Source organism: Bos taurus, chromosome 28, assembly GCF_002263795.3.
Source record: "Bos taurus isolate L1 Dominette 01449 registration number 42190680 breed Hereford chromosome 28, ARS-UCD2.0, whole genome shotgun sequence".
NCBI lineage: Eukaryota > Metazoa > Chordata > Mammalia > Artiodactyla > Bovidae > Bos > Bos taurus.
This window is the reverse complement of record NC_037355.1, coordinates 28,054,531-28,071,334: the sequence shown is the minus strand read 5'-3', so window position 1 is coordinate 28,071,334 and position 16,804 is coordinate 28,054,531. Positions and strand designations below refer to the sequence as shown.

Below are 16,804 nucleotides of genomic sequence, written 5' to 3'. Positions count from 1 at the left end.
CGAGGCTCCAGCAAGGTGGATACACCCAGGGTCAGGAGCACTGACTCTGGAGTGAGGCAGCAGGGCTCAGACCCAGCTCTGCGCTCACCAGCAGCAGGGTCCCAGCAACTTCCCCGTCTGTCTGGTTCTGTCTGCCGGTCTGTACAACGGTGATCACACGGTACCTGCTGCCAGAGCTTCCAGTGAAGACTCTGAGTGTGGGCCCAGACAGCACTAATTAAGCACAGGGTGTGCAGCCAACTGTTAGCACCAGCTATCTCCTGTGTCCCCAGCCCCAAGGCCCCTGCGCCAGATGCAGAAGGAGGTGGAAAAGTGAAAGGGCAGTGGCATCTGTCAAAGGCAGAAGAGGACGGGTCCTGACCTCTGTGGTCACAGAGGCTTTTATTTCTTTATCCTGTGAGGATAACCTCCCCTTCCTGGTTCTAGGTTTGCAATAATCTTGGGCCTCTTCAGGCCTGTCTGTCCTAACCCTGCAGATTCAGGGCCCCAGCCTCTTTCAGACGGCCCCGCCCACCCACCTCAGAAGTTGTGAAATGCTTTGCTGAAAATCATGCAGTCTCAGCCAGGGGGGTGGCCCAGTTTGTTTTCAAAATATTTCCTCTGATAGTGCTATTTTGGCTCAGACATGTTAGCACTTTGCAGAATCCTGCAGATGGCGAGGCAGCTGGAGCGGAGAGGAGGAGGGAAGCAGGGAAGGGAGTGGGAGAGGCCCCGGGCCAGGGCTCAGGTAGCTGTAGGGGCCCGCCTGGGCACGGGTGTCACGTGGCATGCTGGGACAGGCGCACACAGGATGGGATCGGGCCAGCCTGTAGTGGGGAGCTTTCAACTGTCTAAGCTGTGGAGCCTTCTTATGAACCAGAACTTTCCTAGGAAACCCAATATGTAGAACAGATAAATGGGGGAGAGGCCTGGAACCCCCCTCCATCAGGCTTCTGAGGGGTCCTTGTTGAACTCCGGGGCGCCATGAAACCCAGTGTGAAAACTGATGCTGCTAAAGGAATCATAACCTTCTCTGGGGGAGTCAGTGCCCACATTGTTCTAAAATAAAGATCTTCCTAAGGGAAAGTGGAATGATCTTCCTAATAAGTTCTAATTCAAGCCTAGTCCAGAGAATGCCATGCATCCTGAGAACCAGGACTCAGAAAGTGCAAAGTGACTGATCCTCTTTGCTGACAAGTTTGTGAGCACCTCTCTGGGAAGCCTTGCGTACTTGGGCCTGAGTGTGTGGGGCAAAGAGTATGTGGTGAGCAATAGTTAGGGCACATTTCTAAACTCCTCACAAATACAAATTCATTTATAGCCTTATTACTTATAACCTATTACCATCCCCCCTTTTCTAGGAAACTAAGGCCCAGAGAGGTTAAGTAACTTGTCCACGGTCACACAGCTACTAAGTCGTACAGAGGGCACTATCTCATAATTTGTCTTTTGGGATGAGTGTATTGCTGTGCTTATCTTTCTCTCTCTCTGTGTATGTGTGAGTGTACTCTGGCCCATAGTGATTTGTGTTAATCTGTGAGTATGTGGGCGTGCAGTCTCTTTTCCAAGACTGCAAGCCACAGGGCTTACCCCTTAACTTGCCTCTCAGAAGCCTGGCAACCACAGGACAAAGGGCTCCGGCATGGGGGCAGGACCAGTCTAGGGCTGGTGCCCATTCCCGGGATCCCAGGGGGTTCAGTTTGCTGACCTGGTAGGCACAGCCACAACAGTGGGAAGCCCCCCCTCCCCCGGCCACTCCCTGTGACTGAAGCGGAGTCCTGAACTGGCAGTCCCACCGGGGAGCTACCCCCATCCTGGCAACCTGGTTCGTCCCTTCTTACCGGACGCTGGGTTTGGAGTGGGTCAGCTGAATCAAAGGAAGGTATTAATGTATCACGAGTTTACTTCCTACCCCCCCAGACAGAGAACTTATAAGAGTGCTTGAGCCTCTTGAAAACACTGTTGTGAACTCACACCACCAGCACCCTAAACAGGGCCTAAGCTGATAGAACTCTGCTCAAAAGCAAAGATCCCTGACCCCTGACCTGCTGGTTAGTCCAGGAAGCCCCACAATGTAAACGGGGTTTTGAGGGTTTCTTCACATGTGAGCCCACCTTGGAGAAAATCAGCTTTGCTCCGTCCACTCTAAACTGATGATTAAGATGCAAATCTTTCTTAGATGCCACAAAATTGGAAAAAGCCCCACCATCCTTCATCATCAAAGTCAAACTCACCACGAGAGACCACCCTGCCTTGCTGAGCAGGGCGGAAGCGGGGAGACTTGCTCAGATGGAGCAGGGCTGTGCCGCAGCCTCGGGCAGTCTCCTCTCCCACAAGCTCCTGTTTCCCCAGCCACCAGTGTGCCGGCATCCCGCAGCACAAGGCCAGGCTGGAGGTGGGGGTGTTCCCTGACTTTTGAGGCTCCCAAAGGCAAGGAGGAGGGGCTGGACGGGCAGAGGCAGGAAGGAGGGACCTGGTGAGGCCCCCAGTGAGCCAGGTGAAAGCACGGAGGCCAAGACAGAGCTTCCCAGGCCAGCTGTTTACTTGCGGCATTCAGGAGAGGCTGAGCTGGGGACTAACTGGCTTATTTATTTTCCACACTTTTCCCTTCAAGTCCTTTTCAGAGAGCCTTCTGGAATTCCACTGATAAATTTCCCAGAGTGCAAACAACCATGGTCCCTCAGCACACAGCCATCTTTGTGGGGCAGGAGGGTAAGGGGAGGCATGGAGGTAGGGAGAGGCATAGAGAAGGAGAGATGGGCTGTAAAGACCTGAAGTTACTGATGCTCAGGGGCTCCCATGGCCTGCATGCCCCTCCTTCCAAGCTTGCAGAAGCAGGGATGTGCTGGGGTATGCAGGAGCAACTGCCAGATTTAGGTCGATGAAGACAAAGGCGGAGACCTTCAAGCACAGAACAGGCTGTCCAGCCTGCCAGGGGCACAAGCCGTGGAATCTGCAAGCTCAGAGCAGGACAGGCAGCGTAGCTACCACCTGTTTAAGCATCAGACAAGAAAAGGGGACAAGTATTTCTGTTTAAAGAATGAAAAGGAGAGCTGTTTTCCTTTCTTCCTGCGTGACTTCGTGAAGGGCAGAGGCCCGTCTGAGCATTTCCACACGACTGATACTTGGCTCCCTGCTTTATCACTTTCCAGCAGAGGCACTCACAGCTGCTCCCTGGTCTTCACCCATCCTCTGAGAAAGTCCCTAAGTACCGCCGTGTGTCACACACTGGAATGGAGCCAGGGGACAAAGATGAATAACCCCACCCTTTGGATGGGGCAGCTTCTCCCCATGCCCAGTCTCCCAGCTTCCATCCTGGACAGTGAGTCCACGCCACAGTGAAGCAGGGAGAGGGCTCCAGTATCTATGCAGCTCAGCACTATAAAGGCTCTGGCACTCACCCAGGTGGGCTTACTGTGGAAGGTGGGCAAGGCTGGCTGGGCTGTGCTTATCCTCTGCCCCTTGTTTAAGGTTGCCAGCTTTCCCCATACCATGAACATCTGTATCAGAGGCACTGGGGGTAGAGATGGGGGTAGGCAGTGCTGTGGCGACTCTGCTCCAGCAGGGGTACCCCCTCTCAGCCCTGGGGCTAGGGAGATAGAGTACCAACCAGGCAGAGAACACAGCTGTCGCTAAGTGCCTGGAAGGGAGTCCTGAAGGCAGCATAATTCACATTTGCTGTTGTTCAGTTGCTAAGTCATGTCCGACTCTTTGTGACCCCATGAACTGCAGCATGCCAGGCTTCCCTGTCCTTCACTGTCTCCTCGAGTTTGTTCAGATTCATGTTCATTGAGTTAGTGATGCTATCTAACCACCTCATCCCCTGCAGCCCTCTTCTCCTTTTGCCTTCAATCTGTCCCAGCATTAGGGTCTTTTCAGTGAGTTTTTTCTTCGCATCAGTTGGCCAAAGTATTGGAGCTTCAGCATCAGTCCTTCCAATGAATATTTAGGACCGATTTCCTTTAAGATGGATTGGTTTGATCTCCTTGCTGTCCAAGGGACTCTCAACTTACACTTCCTTCTTAGCTTTGTGACCTTGGGCAGCCACTGCACCCCTCTGAGCCTCATTTCCTCATCTGCAAAGTGGAACGGTAACTGCTGTCCCTCTGTGGGGGTTGTGTGAGAAAGCGTAAGCTGGGGACCAGACAGCCATGTGGTTATCACAGCCCCGGCTATCTCAGCTCTGCCTGTCCATCTCTCCTGAGGACCAGACAGTGCCACGGAGTGTAGCTCTCATGGGGGTGTGTGGGGTTGGGGGAAAGGACCTGCCCATGGATATTCAGGGAGGGCTGATTTTCCTGTGTAATAGGAAAAGACCAGAAGGGGAAAAGAACATAGTAATCCATTTGATGATGTTTACCTGGCAGTTTCTGCCAAACTTGTGACTTGTATGGTCACAGTGGTAGCTTTGTCCCCATTTCTCAGATAAGCAATGAATCATCTCTCATTGGAATTACCCTCATATCTGCCCCACAATCACTCCCAGGCCCCCTCTGTTTCCCGACTCCAGATGCATATGGAAGGCTGTAGCAGCCTGATGGCACCTATCCTTGATTTCCATGATCCATGGTATAAGCCAGGTTGGGCAGAGTGAATATAAAAAGAGGACTGCAGTCAGGGGCCCCAGGACCCAGTAAGTGCTTCAGTGTTGCTTCCTTGTTGCTATGGAGAACCAGTTAGGGACCTTAGAGGCAGCTGGGCGTGGTGGAAGCAGCATGGGTTCCTGAGTCAGACTGTCCAGTTTCAAATCCTGGCTTTGTTCCCTCACCAGCTGTGTGACCCCCAAAACGTTACTTAACTTTTCTGAACCTCAGTTTCCTAATCTGTAAAATGGTGATAAGATGCTATTTATTGGGAGGTAATGTAGAGCTCGTGATTCACAGAAGACATAATTAAGGTGGAAAGGTGATACTGGGAAGGGACTGGCTGCAGCGCTCCACCTGAAATTGGGGGTGGCCAAGCCCAGATCGCACTCTCGTCTGGGACCACATTCCTGGGTGCTGCCTACAAACTTTGCTCATTTCAGCATTAAGACCATTTAGATACTTGAAATGCACACCAAACCTAGTGACAAAGGGGTGAGGGTGGGGGTGGGGAATGACACATTTCTTTCTGATTACACGGCCCAGTCGCCACCGCATCGTTGCATGTTCCCAATTCCATGCCAGTAGGGAATCAGTCCCAAGATTGCTTGCAATCCCAGTTCCGGGAACATGAGATGTTTCCACTCCTCTGGGAAGCTCATGCCAGCTGGTGCAGAGGAACCCACCCAGTACTCGGTACAAGGACTGTGACCACTCTTCCACCTGCTGCCACCAAAGAACCAGGCCACTGATGCAGGACACAGCTCCTGGATCCTTCATGAGAATTCATCTCCTTCCAGGGCAGTAGGAGCCAGGAAGAAGATCCCACGACACTCCCAGCTTAGCCAGATGCAGACATGGAGCCTTTCTTACTGCCCCTCTTAGGGAAGCAGAGGCCAGTGTTGAAACTCAGGCCCCCAGTGCCAGCCCACAGGGCACAATGGAATGTGCTACTTGGGCTAAACGGATCAAGCAGGGCTCCCTGGAACCACTCAGGGCCCCGTCCTCTGCCGAAAAACCACTTCCAACCCATCTGAGGCCACCTGGCTTGGCTCATAGAATGTCCCTAACACATATAAATTATGGGTGTCATTGTTCGACAACTATTTATTGAGTACCAGCGACATGCTTGGCACTGTACTAGATCCAGGACAACCTCTGAAACGTCCTGGAGTCCCAGGACACCAGGGTATCCAAAATCAGATACAACTTCAGTTGCAGTGAAAATAAGACTTCAGGACTGCCATGCTTTCTCCACGAACTCAGTCTTAAACATCCCCTACCACGTTTTACGGGCTTCCCTGGTGGCTCAGACGGTAAATCGTCTACCTACAATGCGGTAGACCCGGGTTCAGTCCCTGGGTCGGGAAGATCTCCTGGAGAAGGCAATGGCACCCCACTCCAGTATTCTTGCCTGGAAAATCCCATGGACTAAGGAGCCTGGTAGGCTACAGTCCATGGGGTTGCAAAGAGTCGGACTTCCCTTTCCCTTTCACCACGTTTTACACACACACGGCCGGAATCTCCTCAGCCCATCCCCTGGAAGTCCCTGTGAGGAAGCACATCCGCTCGGGGGAAGGGTCTGTGCTTCCCTCTCAGGCCCTGTCACTGCCACCACCCAGCTGTCCAGGGCATCACTGCCTGCCAGTCTTCTCTGCTCACAGACCCTAACACTGGCGGATCTGAGTTTATGAATCACTCCCTCCTTTCTCCTGGCCTCGCCTCCGGAAGGACGGCGCACACCCAGACACATCAACCAGACACTGAGTTTCCACACCAAACTCAATCCTGACGAACCCGGAGAGCCGACTGCAATGTCTGATTTCTCCTCCCCACTCCTCAGTCAGCCTCGAGGTGCTGGCCACGACTTTTCAAAGCCAAGGCAGCCCCTCTCCTGGCCAGTCTCGCTTTGGGGACGCCTCACTGTGGGGCAGCAGACAAAGACAGTGGATTTACTTGAGGGCTGGAGGACATGCTTGGTGTAAAAGATCCAAACACTCCCAGAATTGTACAGTCGGGCTGAAGCGGTCGGTGTGGCGTGCATGCGTTGCCTGTGGCTCGATGGGTGATGAGCTGTGCGTATCAGGCAGTTGTGAATCTGGCTGCAGTGGATCTGGAGGTGTGGGTGCCTGCGTGGAACTTGCCCCGAGCCGAGAACTCCCTCTCCCACCTTCGGTTTCTTCCCCTCTTCTTCCAAAGTTTGGCGCGCGCGCCCGATCAGGCATGGTCGGGGTGTGCACCATTGGGCCACCTCCCCCTACCCCCGGTGGCAGCTCCGGGGATGCGGTCGCCCTACTTACCCCGCCACGGAGCCTCCTCCAGCGGGGGTGGATCCGACTCTCCGAGGCTAGGGTCCGGCGCCGGCAGCATCCGCCCGCAACTTTGCCCTCCTCCCGGCAGGACCAGGCAGAAGCAGCTCTGGGACTCCAGTGCCCTCGTGGCCCCGGCTCTGCGCGCCGCCCCCGGGGGGACAGCGGCGGGGCGGAAAGGAGGCGCGGCCCCTCCGGTTCGCACGCCGGGCGGAAAGCGGCGCCAGGCGGGCGCCGTCCTGCGCAGCGAGCAAGCGGTCCTGCCTGGCTCCCTCCCTGCTCGGCCGGAGTCCGCGAGCGGCCGGCAGCGGCGGCAGATTCCTGAACCGCGTCCAAGGCGCCCGGGGAGCCTCCTCCTCCTCCTCTTCTTCTTCCTCACCCCACCCAGCTCCCACCCCTGCGCCCCAGCAACTTGGGAAACGTTGGCGAAGTTGGCGCAGCTCTGGCTGCGCGATGGGCCTCTGGGTGGAAGCAAGGGAGGAGAGGGAGGAGCTGAGGGGGTGTGGGCGGCCCTCGCCCCAGCCCCCGGGGAGCTGCGCTCGGCAGGACCCTTCCGTGGGTCTTTGTTCCCAGTGCTGCCTCAGCCCGCCTCTCCCCTGGGACTCTCTTAAAGACGCTGGGATCCCTACTCGCTCTCAGAGAAGCTGGGAAGAGCTCGCCTCCCGGGTTGGGAGGGGAGGGGGAGGGGGCCTGGAGTTCCTCGTGGCTTCACCCTGCCAGAGCCCCTCAAGCCCTTCCGGCCGCCCATCCTATTGAATCAGAGTCTTTCTAAACCCACGTTCCCTTTTGAATTAATGATTAAAGTGTCTATCCCAAACTTTATTCCCTTTCTTTCCCCCTCGGAATTCAGCCCTGTGCTAACCGAACACTCATCAACCAGGGTCAGATGACTAAAATTGCTTCTGTTGAGAACATTGTTAATGTACTGCGGTTGCTGTTGTGAATAACATTGTTAACGTACTGGAATTGCTGTTATTGATGTCGTTAATGTATAAACTCAGGTGGTTTCTCCAGGGCAAGGTAAGTTAACAAACCCCTGAGGCCTGGACCACCTGGCCAGAGGTGGTCGTGACCCTCAGAGACATCCTGACTCTCAGAACCTGAATGTCACAGAAAGTACAGGGAACTATATTCAATATCTTGTAATAACCTATAATGGAAAAGAATCTGAAAAAGAATATATATATATATATACATACATATATATATGTATAAACACACACATACATATACACATACATGTATAACTGAATCACCTTTATACGGAAACTGATACAACATTGTAAATTGACTACACTTCAACTTAAAGAAGGTATTGTGGCTCGGCCTGTAAAGCATCTACACGCAACGTGGGAGACCTGGGTTCAATCCCTGGGTCAGGAAGATCCCCTGGAGACAGAAATGGCAACCCACTCCAGTACTCTTGCCTGGAAAATCCCATGGACAGAGGAGCCTGGTAGGCTACAGTCCATGGGGTCGCAAAGAGTCGGACACGACTGAGCGACTTCACTTCTTCACTTCAACTTAAAGAAAGGTTAAAAAATGCCACAGAAAAGTCCCAAGATGATGATTAATCCCAGCCTCTTTGTTGTTCTGCTTTATAACCACCCCCGCCCCTGCCTCCGGGAAAGACCAAGTGGAATTGATCTGAGGCCTGTCCCCCACCCCCTTGCTGAGTGCCCTGCAGATAAACCCTGTACTTTCTTTCTCCACAACCTGGCCTAGGTATATTGGCCTTGCTACTTGTTGAGTGAGCATACCTGAGTTTGATTCAGGAACAGTTTTGACCACCAGGAAGGGACCACCAACTGGAACTGTTTTGTAAAAGGGAAGGCAAATGGCTTGAGTTTCTTTGTGTATAGGCTTTTATGCTGTTGTGTCAAAGTGAGCCTTTTGGAGCTGATTGGGCTTTGGGCCTTTTGGAATTGGTTTGTTGTTATCTTTGTGTGTGTGTGTGCGTGTTTGTGTTAGAGAAGGTGCACTATTTTAATTGTGGACATGGCAAACACAAATTCAGTACCTAAAAACAGCCCTTTAGGATGCATCCTGCAAAACTGGACCGGCTTTTAGTTCTGATTCCATGACTAACGCCAAAATTATTATTATTATTATTGGTAACAATGTGTGACCATGATATTCTTTAGACTCTGGAGAAAAATGCCCGAGGTTGGGCTCATTTGACAATCCAAAACTAATTCTGCCAGCTTGATAAGACATCTTTTCAGAATTCTGACCCTAAGGGAACAAGTTCTAGGAGAAACTTGCTTTTCTCTCCCTGTGCCTTGAGATGTGAATATTCTACCAAGGCTCTCAGGAACTCCTGTCTTATCTAGACATCTCCAATTCCTGAAACTGACAGGAAAAATGGGGGGTAGGGGAATGCCTTTTTAAACTTAACTTACTCCAACTGTTAGTTATAAACTAAACTGTTAGTTATAAACTAGTGAGTTTTATATTGTAACCCCGATTCACAATTAAGTTAAAATGAAGCTCTGAGATCTCTAGTTGTGTCTGTCTGTATGTCTGTGTGTACCTTATACATACGATGTATCTCTATTTACAGACCTTATTAACAAGATTAATGAGCTCTATTTAATTGGCTTAAAAGGAATTAAGCGTTACATAAATTCTCAGAAATATAAAAGAAACCAAAGAAATTTCAGGTTTATGTGAGCTGGGAAATATTCAATATTAAATTAACTTTGGCATTTAGGTCAATTTTTGCTGGTTTAATCAGACATGTCCTTGGAGCCATCGACATAAATTTTTTATAGTATCTAGGCTTACTGGAAGTCAAATAAGATCTGCTGCAAAATTTGTCAGCAAGAAAAATAACTTGGTATGATGAAATTTTTTTAAAGTAAATTAAATGTAAATGAGATGAGTTTTTTTAAGGAGAACTCTTTAGGAATAGTTATGTTTTATGGCTGTCTACTTAAAAACAGTTTCTTCAGATATTTGGTACCTTGAAACTTTAGAATTTTGTTAAGTTAAACAATATATTTATTGACTAATGTACAAGTTTGCCAGTCAACAGAGTGTTAATGTAAAAGACAATTCATAATTGCTTATTTCTTAGTTTTCACTAGAAATTAAGTTTTTTAAGAGTTGAGAATTCTAATATATGAAATTAAAACTAAAATTTAGTAAGGAAAACATCTTTGTATGCAAGGAAAAGAAGGTATAAGAAATGAAAAGGCATTTTTTTAAGAGAAAGAAGGAAATTTAGTCCTAAAGCTGGTTATTTCTAAATGGGAAAGAAAATAAGGGACAGATTAATATGGGTATAGAAAGTTGTGGAAGCTTTGCAAGAGGGAAAAGTTCTTAAAAAGAAATTCTATGTGTAGTCAAGACTAAGATTAGAATTAGTTTAATTGAGTCAATGAATTTTAACATTAAAGGTAAGATGGTGCAAAACCTCAGTTAGGTTTTTCTATTAAGAGAACACTTTTTTTTTTTTGACTGTTGAGCTGCTGTTGATAACAGATTGTTAAGTTTCTTTCCAAGCTTTTAAGTTATTAATTTTTTTTATCTGCTTTTGAAATCTTTTATTGTCATTTGGTTAAATGATTATTATTTCAGTGACCTGTAATCGTATTTAACCAAGTGTGGTACCTCCTGAGCGTGGTGCAGCGCCCCCTGGAGTCCAAGGCTAGCGTAGTAATGGGCTTGGAGTTGGAACACAAACAAAAAACCAAAAACCTCAATCTGCACTTGGCATCTGTCATTCTCAGTGTGTGTAGATGAGAAACCCAAAGAGGACTGAGAATGACCCAGGCCTTCCCGGGAACGGGTCCTCACCGGTGCAAGAAGTCAGAGGTCCCTGTTCATTACCTGGGTCCAGACCATCCAAAGTCTCAACCAACTGGCAGCTGGAGGGGTCCTGGGCAGTGTTCCAGGCTATGAGATGAGACCTTGGTATCTCTTATAGTAGAAAAATCCGACTGGGCGCTTCCCTTATGTTATTAACCTGCGTGCGTGCTCAGTCGTATCTGACTCTTTGTGACTCTATGGACTGTAGGCTGCCAGGCTCCTCTGCTCTTTCCTCCTCCAGGGGGCTCTTCCCCACCCGGGGATCGAAACTGCGTCTCCTGCATCGGCAGGTGGATTCTTTACCACTGAGTCACCTGGGAAGCCCTGTGTTACTAACAGTGACCTTCGAGAGGGGATCAGACCCCAGCTCACTTCCTGGTTTAGCTCCTGGAACCCCTCCCTCTGCAGCTCCCTCTGTTGCTCTCACCTCACATCACAGAGGCTGGGCCTCTGCCCCTGAGTCAGTCTGCAGGCTCTCCAGCTTGTTTCGGAGTAGGTATCATGGCATATAGGTTTCTCCAGACCCTATCTCTTTTCTCAGAGGTGAGAGTCTCCATTTCAACCCCACAAATCTGTCAAAAAGCTATGTTTAACTGCACCTGCTGTTCTTATAAAGGAAGGCCTTCCTGTGGGACCTGCAGAGTCTGGAATTTTATTGCCAGAACGTTGTGATGGCCCCAGTGGATACAGAGGTGGAAACGTAGACTGTGTTACTACCAGATTATAGATAATGAAATTCTTTGCTACCGATGTTCGTCAGGGGTGAAGAGGGTGCGCCCGAGTGGTCACTGAGCAATTGCTGTTGAGCACATACTGGATATGGGGCCCAGAGAGGTGAACAAGCCTAGGCTCGCCTTCTGATTAGAGGAGACAGACCTACATGTAAACAAGCACTGATCAGTCCACATGCTGTGTGAGCTGAGGCTGGGGGTGGGGACAGAGGTCTCCAGAACAAGAGCACAGGCTCGCACAGCTCCGGGGGGATCAGGCTCGTCGTGGAACATGGTGTGACTTGGCCCCTGGGACTCTGCAGTGTGACGGCCTTATTCCTGGAGCTGAAGACTGCAGGCCTGGGCTTAAGAGATGAGTGGAAGTTCTGCAGGTGGGAAAGAAGGTAGCGATGAGCTAGGGCTTCCTAGGTAAAGGGACCAGCAATTGAAAGAAACATAGGTGTGAACGAGTATTCACTCCTCAAGCGCGCCAGCCACCACTTGGGCCTTCAGTGAGGGTGTCTTGGGTGCAAAAGGCAGAGGTAAAGAATGAGGATCTGATCCAGGACACTGAGAATTTTCATCCTAAAATCGTTTCCAGGCTTAATGTCTCCCCACAGTTGCTCTGCTAAGAGAGTTAGTCTCTCTCTCTCTTTTTAATGATGTTTGAAAAATTGAAAGAACTTTCCAGGCCAGAGGCAGAATTGCAGGGTAGTTAAGATTGTGGGAGCCTGAGCACCATTTTAACCAAGTGATCCGATGGATGAAATAAAAATTCACACTTAAAAAACAAGTGAAATAAAAAATTCTAAAAATTCACACTTTAAAAGACAAGAAAAATTTAAACAAAGTTTTCTCTGCTCTTTCACTTCCTCTCTTCCCTCCAGCACACTTTGTACATCTGCATTGCATGTTAACTAGACCTTGACAGTGGCAGAAATACCTGCTTAACCAGAAAGATCCATTTTTCTCCTTGTGACACTAGTCACGTAACTCCTTAACAGGCATCTTTCTTTTCTCAATCCTGTAAAGGGTCACGGTGATCCACCACTCGCTTTGTATGTGCAGATATCTTTGGTGAACTTGTTATTAAAATGTCAATATATCATTTCCTTTAAAGATGTTGAGTTGTGCAGAACAGACTGGTCAGATGACCTGGGGAGATACCAGCCACATCTAAGGGAAGTTCTTAGCTAAAATACTTATTTCTGACCTTATTAATATTACTAGCTGTATTACTTGTATTCTGCCTATTTTACAAGATTCTTTTACAAGATTATTGTTTCTTGCATTTCCAAATGTGTGACTGAGCCTCTGATAAAGATAATGGTGACTAGGCAATTTGAAACAGTTGACCAAATATATAGGAGAAGGCAATGGCACCCCACTCCAGTACTCTTGCCTGGAAAATCCCATGGACAGAGGAGCCTGATGGGCTGCAGTCCGTGGGGTCGCTGAGAGTTGGACACGACTGAGCGACTTCACTTTGACTTTTCACTTTCATGCATTGGAGAAGGAAATGGCAACCCACTCCAGTGTTCTTGCCTGGAGAATCCCAGGGATGGGGGAGGCTGGTGGGCTGCTGTCTATGGGGTCGCACAGAGTCGGACACGACTAAAGCGACTTAGCAGCAGCAGCAGCAGCCTAGTCCTATAAGATCATGATGGTAATAGTGTTAACTCTAGATATGGGAGGAAGCATTAAAAGGGAACTGTTTCCTGAACCATAGCAGATTAGTAAGAAAGGCAGTCCAGAGGCTTTTGGTTGCTCTTAACAGGGTAATAGCACAGAGAGTGGCTTATCAATGAAATCTTCATCTGACTTGAGAAAGAGCATCCTTAAGGCTATGGGACACATTGGTCATGAAATGCCTCCCAAACTTTGGTCGAAATTAAGACTGAAAGAGAGGGGATTAAGAATGTTATAAAAAATGTTACCCACCACCCAGTTCTACAAGGAATCAAACTGTTATTGACTGCAGTTGTTGACCTACAGTACGTGTTGAAATGGGTTCAGGGATCCGGATGAGGCACTTTGTGCCTCTAGGGAAACTGATAGAACTGGTCCTCAGATAACTGGATATGTTCAGGAAAAATTTTATAAACTCAGATTCTTGGATCTTCCCATACTTGGAAAAGCACTAAAGCCATGAACTAAGATCTCTGTTCCTCCAAATAATAGTAACCTTCTACCACAACGTGGGCTTGGTTGCTGTGGACCCCCTTGCCAAACTCACATATATACTGGCCTCCCCAGAGAGTCCCAAAGAGTTCCAAACAGTTCTCAGAGCTCTTAGAAAGATTGTCTCCCAGATTATAATTCTCAGGTTAGCTCACATAAAATGTTCCACTTCTTTCTTAGATTGACTGCTGATTAATTTTTTCATCAACATTGACACAAGCTGAGGTCACTAATAATGGGACCCAGCGACATCATGTGTCTCCTGATATGATGGACGGGAGGGAAGGACAACGTGTACAGTATTCCTGCCCCCAGAACCACACACATCACTCGAGTCTCATCGTGAGGAACCAGCAAACAAATCCAGACTGAGAGACATTTGCAAAAAACAATTAGCCTGCAATATTTAAAATGTCAGTGACATGAAAGATAAAGGAAAAGGCTGCGAAACCATTCCAGGTTGGCTTCTAAGCCAGCAGGCAGGCTTCTAAGGTGGTCTCCAGTTATAACCCCCTCTTTTGTGTCTTATGTATCATCACCTCGCCTTGAATGTGCCTGGGTCTGGTGACTTGCTTCTTTTTTCTTTTTTTATTGAAATATAGTTGATTTACAATATTGTGTTCATTTCAGGTATACAGCAAAGTGATTCAGTTTTTTTTTTCCCAGATTCTTTTCCATTATAGGTTGTTATAAGACACTGAATATAGTTCCCTGAACTATACAGTAAATCCTTGCTGTTTATCTATTTTATGTATAGTGGGGTGAATCTGTTAATCCCTAAGTTATCTATCCCTGCCACCCCACCATCTTTCCCCTTTGGTAACCATAAATTTGTTTTCTGTGCCTGTGAGTTTGTTTCTGCTTGTCAATCATTTCATTTTTTAGATATATATATTTTTAGATTCCACATGTAAATGATATAATATTTGTCTTTCTGACTTCACTTAGTGTGGTACTCTCTAGGTTCATCCATGTTACTGCAAATGGCAATATTTCATTCTTTTTAAGGCTAATATTACATTGTATAAATACATCATGTCTTTTTATCCGTTCATCTGTTTTATTTTTTTAATTTTATTTATTTATTTTTGGCTGTGCTGGGTCTTTGTTGCTGAATGCAGGCTTTCTCTAGTTGGGACAGGCTGGAGCTACCCTCGAGTATGCAGGCTTCTCATTGCAGTGGCTTTTCTTGTTGTAGAGCATGGGCTCTAGGGTGCACGGGTTTCAGTAGTTTGGGCTAAGTAGTTGTGGCACACAGGCTTGGTTGCCCCATGGCCTGGGGAGTCTTCCCAGACCAGGGATGGAACCCATGTCCCCTGCTTTGGCAGGTGGATTCTTAACCGCTGGACTACCTGGGAAGTCCTATCCATTCACCTGTTGATGGACACTTAGGTTGCTTACATGTTGATGACTTGCTTCTAATGAACAGAGTACAGCAAAGGTGATGGAATATCATGTCTGAGAATCTGGAAGAATGTGTTTAGATTACAAAAGGCTATGACTTCTGCATTCTTTCTCTCGTTCTTCTCAGCTTCCTTGGTGTGATGAAGCAAATCGCCAAATTGTGAGATTACCCAGTGGAGAGGCCAGTGTTTTAAGAGACTGAGGCCCTCAGGCCAGTAGACTGAATCCTGCCAGCAATCCCTGAGTGAGCCTGGAAGCAGATCCTGTCCCAGTTGTATCTTAGGATCACTGCAGCCTTGGATAACACCTCAGCTGAAGCCTTGAGCCAAATAGCCCAGTGAGGCCACATCCAGATTCTTGACCGACAGAAACGGTGAGATGTTAAGTTTTGGGGTGACTTGTTATGCACCTACTTACAGGTAATACAGCTACTAAATGTAATGTCTAATCTTGAACTGGATTCTGGAACTGAAAAAAAAATCAACATGAAAGACATTATTTTGACCATTGACCCAATATGAATAGGGACTGAGTGAATAATAATAATGTGTCAATATTTGATAACTGTACTGTTTTGTAAAATGATACTTGATTCATTAGAGATACACACAGAAATATTCAAGGTCATTCTACCACTTCCTCTCAAAGGTTCAGGAATAATAATAAAAATGTGCATTGTATGTAATTATATATAGCATATATATTATATAGAGAGAGTTTCATTTATTTATTAATTTATCTGTTGTGTAACAAACCACCTCAAAACTTAATGACTTAAAACAACAGAAACGTTCTCCCTGTCTTGTGGGAAACTGGGCTCTCGCTCCACCTGGCATCGGCCGAGGCGGCTCACTCTGCTGTGTTCAGCTGACAGGTGAGCTGCGCTGGGCTGGAAAGTCCAAGAGGCTTCACTCCTACGTGTGGCGCTTTAGTGCTCCTCGGTGTGGCCTTTCTCTCCCCACATGGCTGGCCTGGCTTCCTCCTAGCATGGTGCTTTCAGAGTAGTCAAGCCTCTTATGTAGCAGCTGCCGTCCAAGAGAGAGGAAGTGTAAGCTTCTCAACCTCTTAAGGGAGCCCAGCCACATGCTGCCAAGGAATTGCCGAGCCACTCTTGGGATCTGAGACATCTCCTCTTCTCTGGGCCAGGAAGAGGTGATTGGCAGTGACTCAGGGGAGAACCCTGTGGGCAAAGGAAGAGAGGAAGGGGAAGGATAAGAAGAGGCTTCCCCCACTGGAGTTAAAGGGCCCGAGGCCCATGCGCCTAGAGTAAGTTTTTCCCTCTCCCCGCTCAGCTCCCTGGGCCCCCATCGTTTTACCTTAAGAGCTCATTTAAAGATGTCAAGGAGTGAAGAAGGAGGAAGAAAAATGGCACTTATTGGGCAAAAAGTGCCAGGAGCTGTACCTAGGTTATTTTATTGAATCCTCACAGCAGTCCTACAAAGAAACCGTCATTATCCCCTTTGCAAAGAAGAGATACAAGAGGTCTCAGCAGGGGAGGTGACTAGAACCAACTCACTGCAAAGGTATTGGATCAAAGGATGTATTTGCGTCTTTACTCAGCAAACATCTTTTGGTCCATGATTGTGCCGGGCTTGGAACACTAGGATGAATGTTGTTTTTGTCAGCTGTTGCTGCAGTAATGCTGCAAAACAAACATCCTCCAAATCCCAACAAGAGGTATTATCTTTCTCTTTCCTAGGTGCACTGGGGTAGGGGGAGTCAGCAGGGGTTTCTGTTTCAGACCACAGGTTGGCTGGGCTTGGTCTGCTCTTCATATCCCCATATTCCACATGGACCAGTGGCCAGCCTGGGGCACGTTTTTCTC

General features: G+C 48.2%; 1 protein-coding gene and 1 long non-coding RNA gene across 18 annotated transcripts in view; one reads left to right on the top strand and one right to left on the bottom strand.

Annotated features, from left to right (window-relative positions):
• The window catches only part of CHST3 (carbohydrate sulfotransferase 3), a 37,952-nt gene extending 30,997 nt beyond the window's left edge, over window positions 1-6,955 (bottom strand). For 15 of the 17 annotated variants that reach the window (XM_059882457.1, XM_059882461.1, XM_059882460.1 and 12 more), the window contains exon 1: window positions 6,863-6,955. The gene's annotated coding sequence lies outside the window, so the exon portion shown is untranslated. The remainder of the gene's footprint in view (window positions 1-6,862) is intronic. The other 2 variants (XM_059882459.1, XM_059882466.1) reach the window with 1 other exon arrangement.
• Window positions 1-15,720, top strand: part of LOC132344156 (uncharacterized) — a 40,543-nt gene extending 24,823 nt beyond the window's left edge. Inside the window, exon 3 of the long non-coding RNA XR_009493287.1 lies at window positions 15,107-15,720. This is a non-coding gene — a long non-coding RNA (uncharacterized lncRNA). The remainder of the gene's footprint in view (window positions 1-15,106) is intronic.
• The last annotated feature ends 1,084 nt before the right edge of the window (window positions 15,721-16,804 follow it).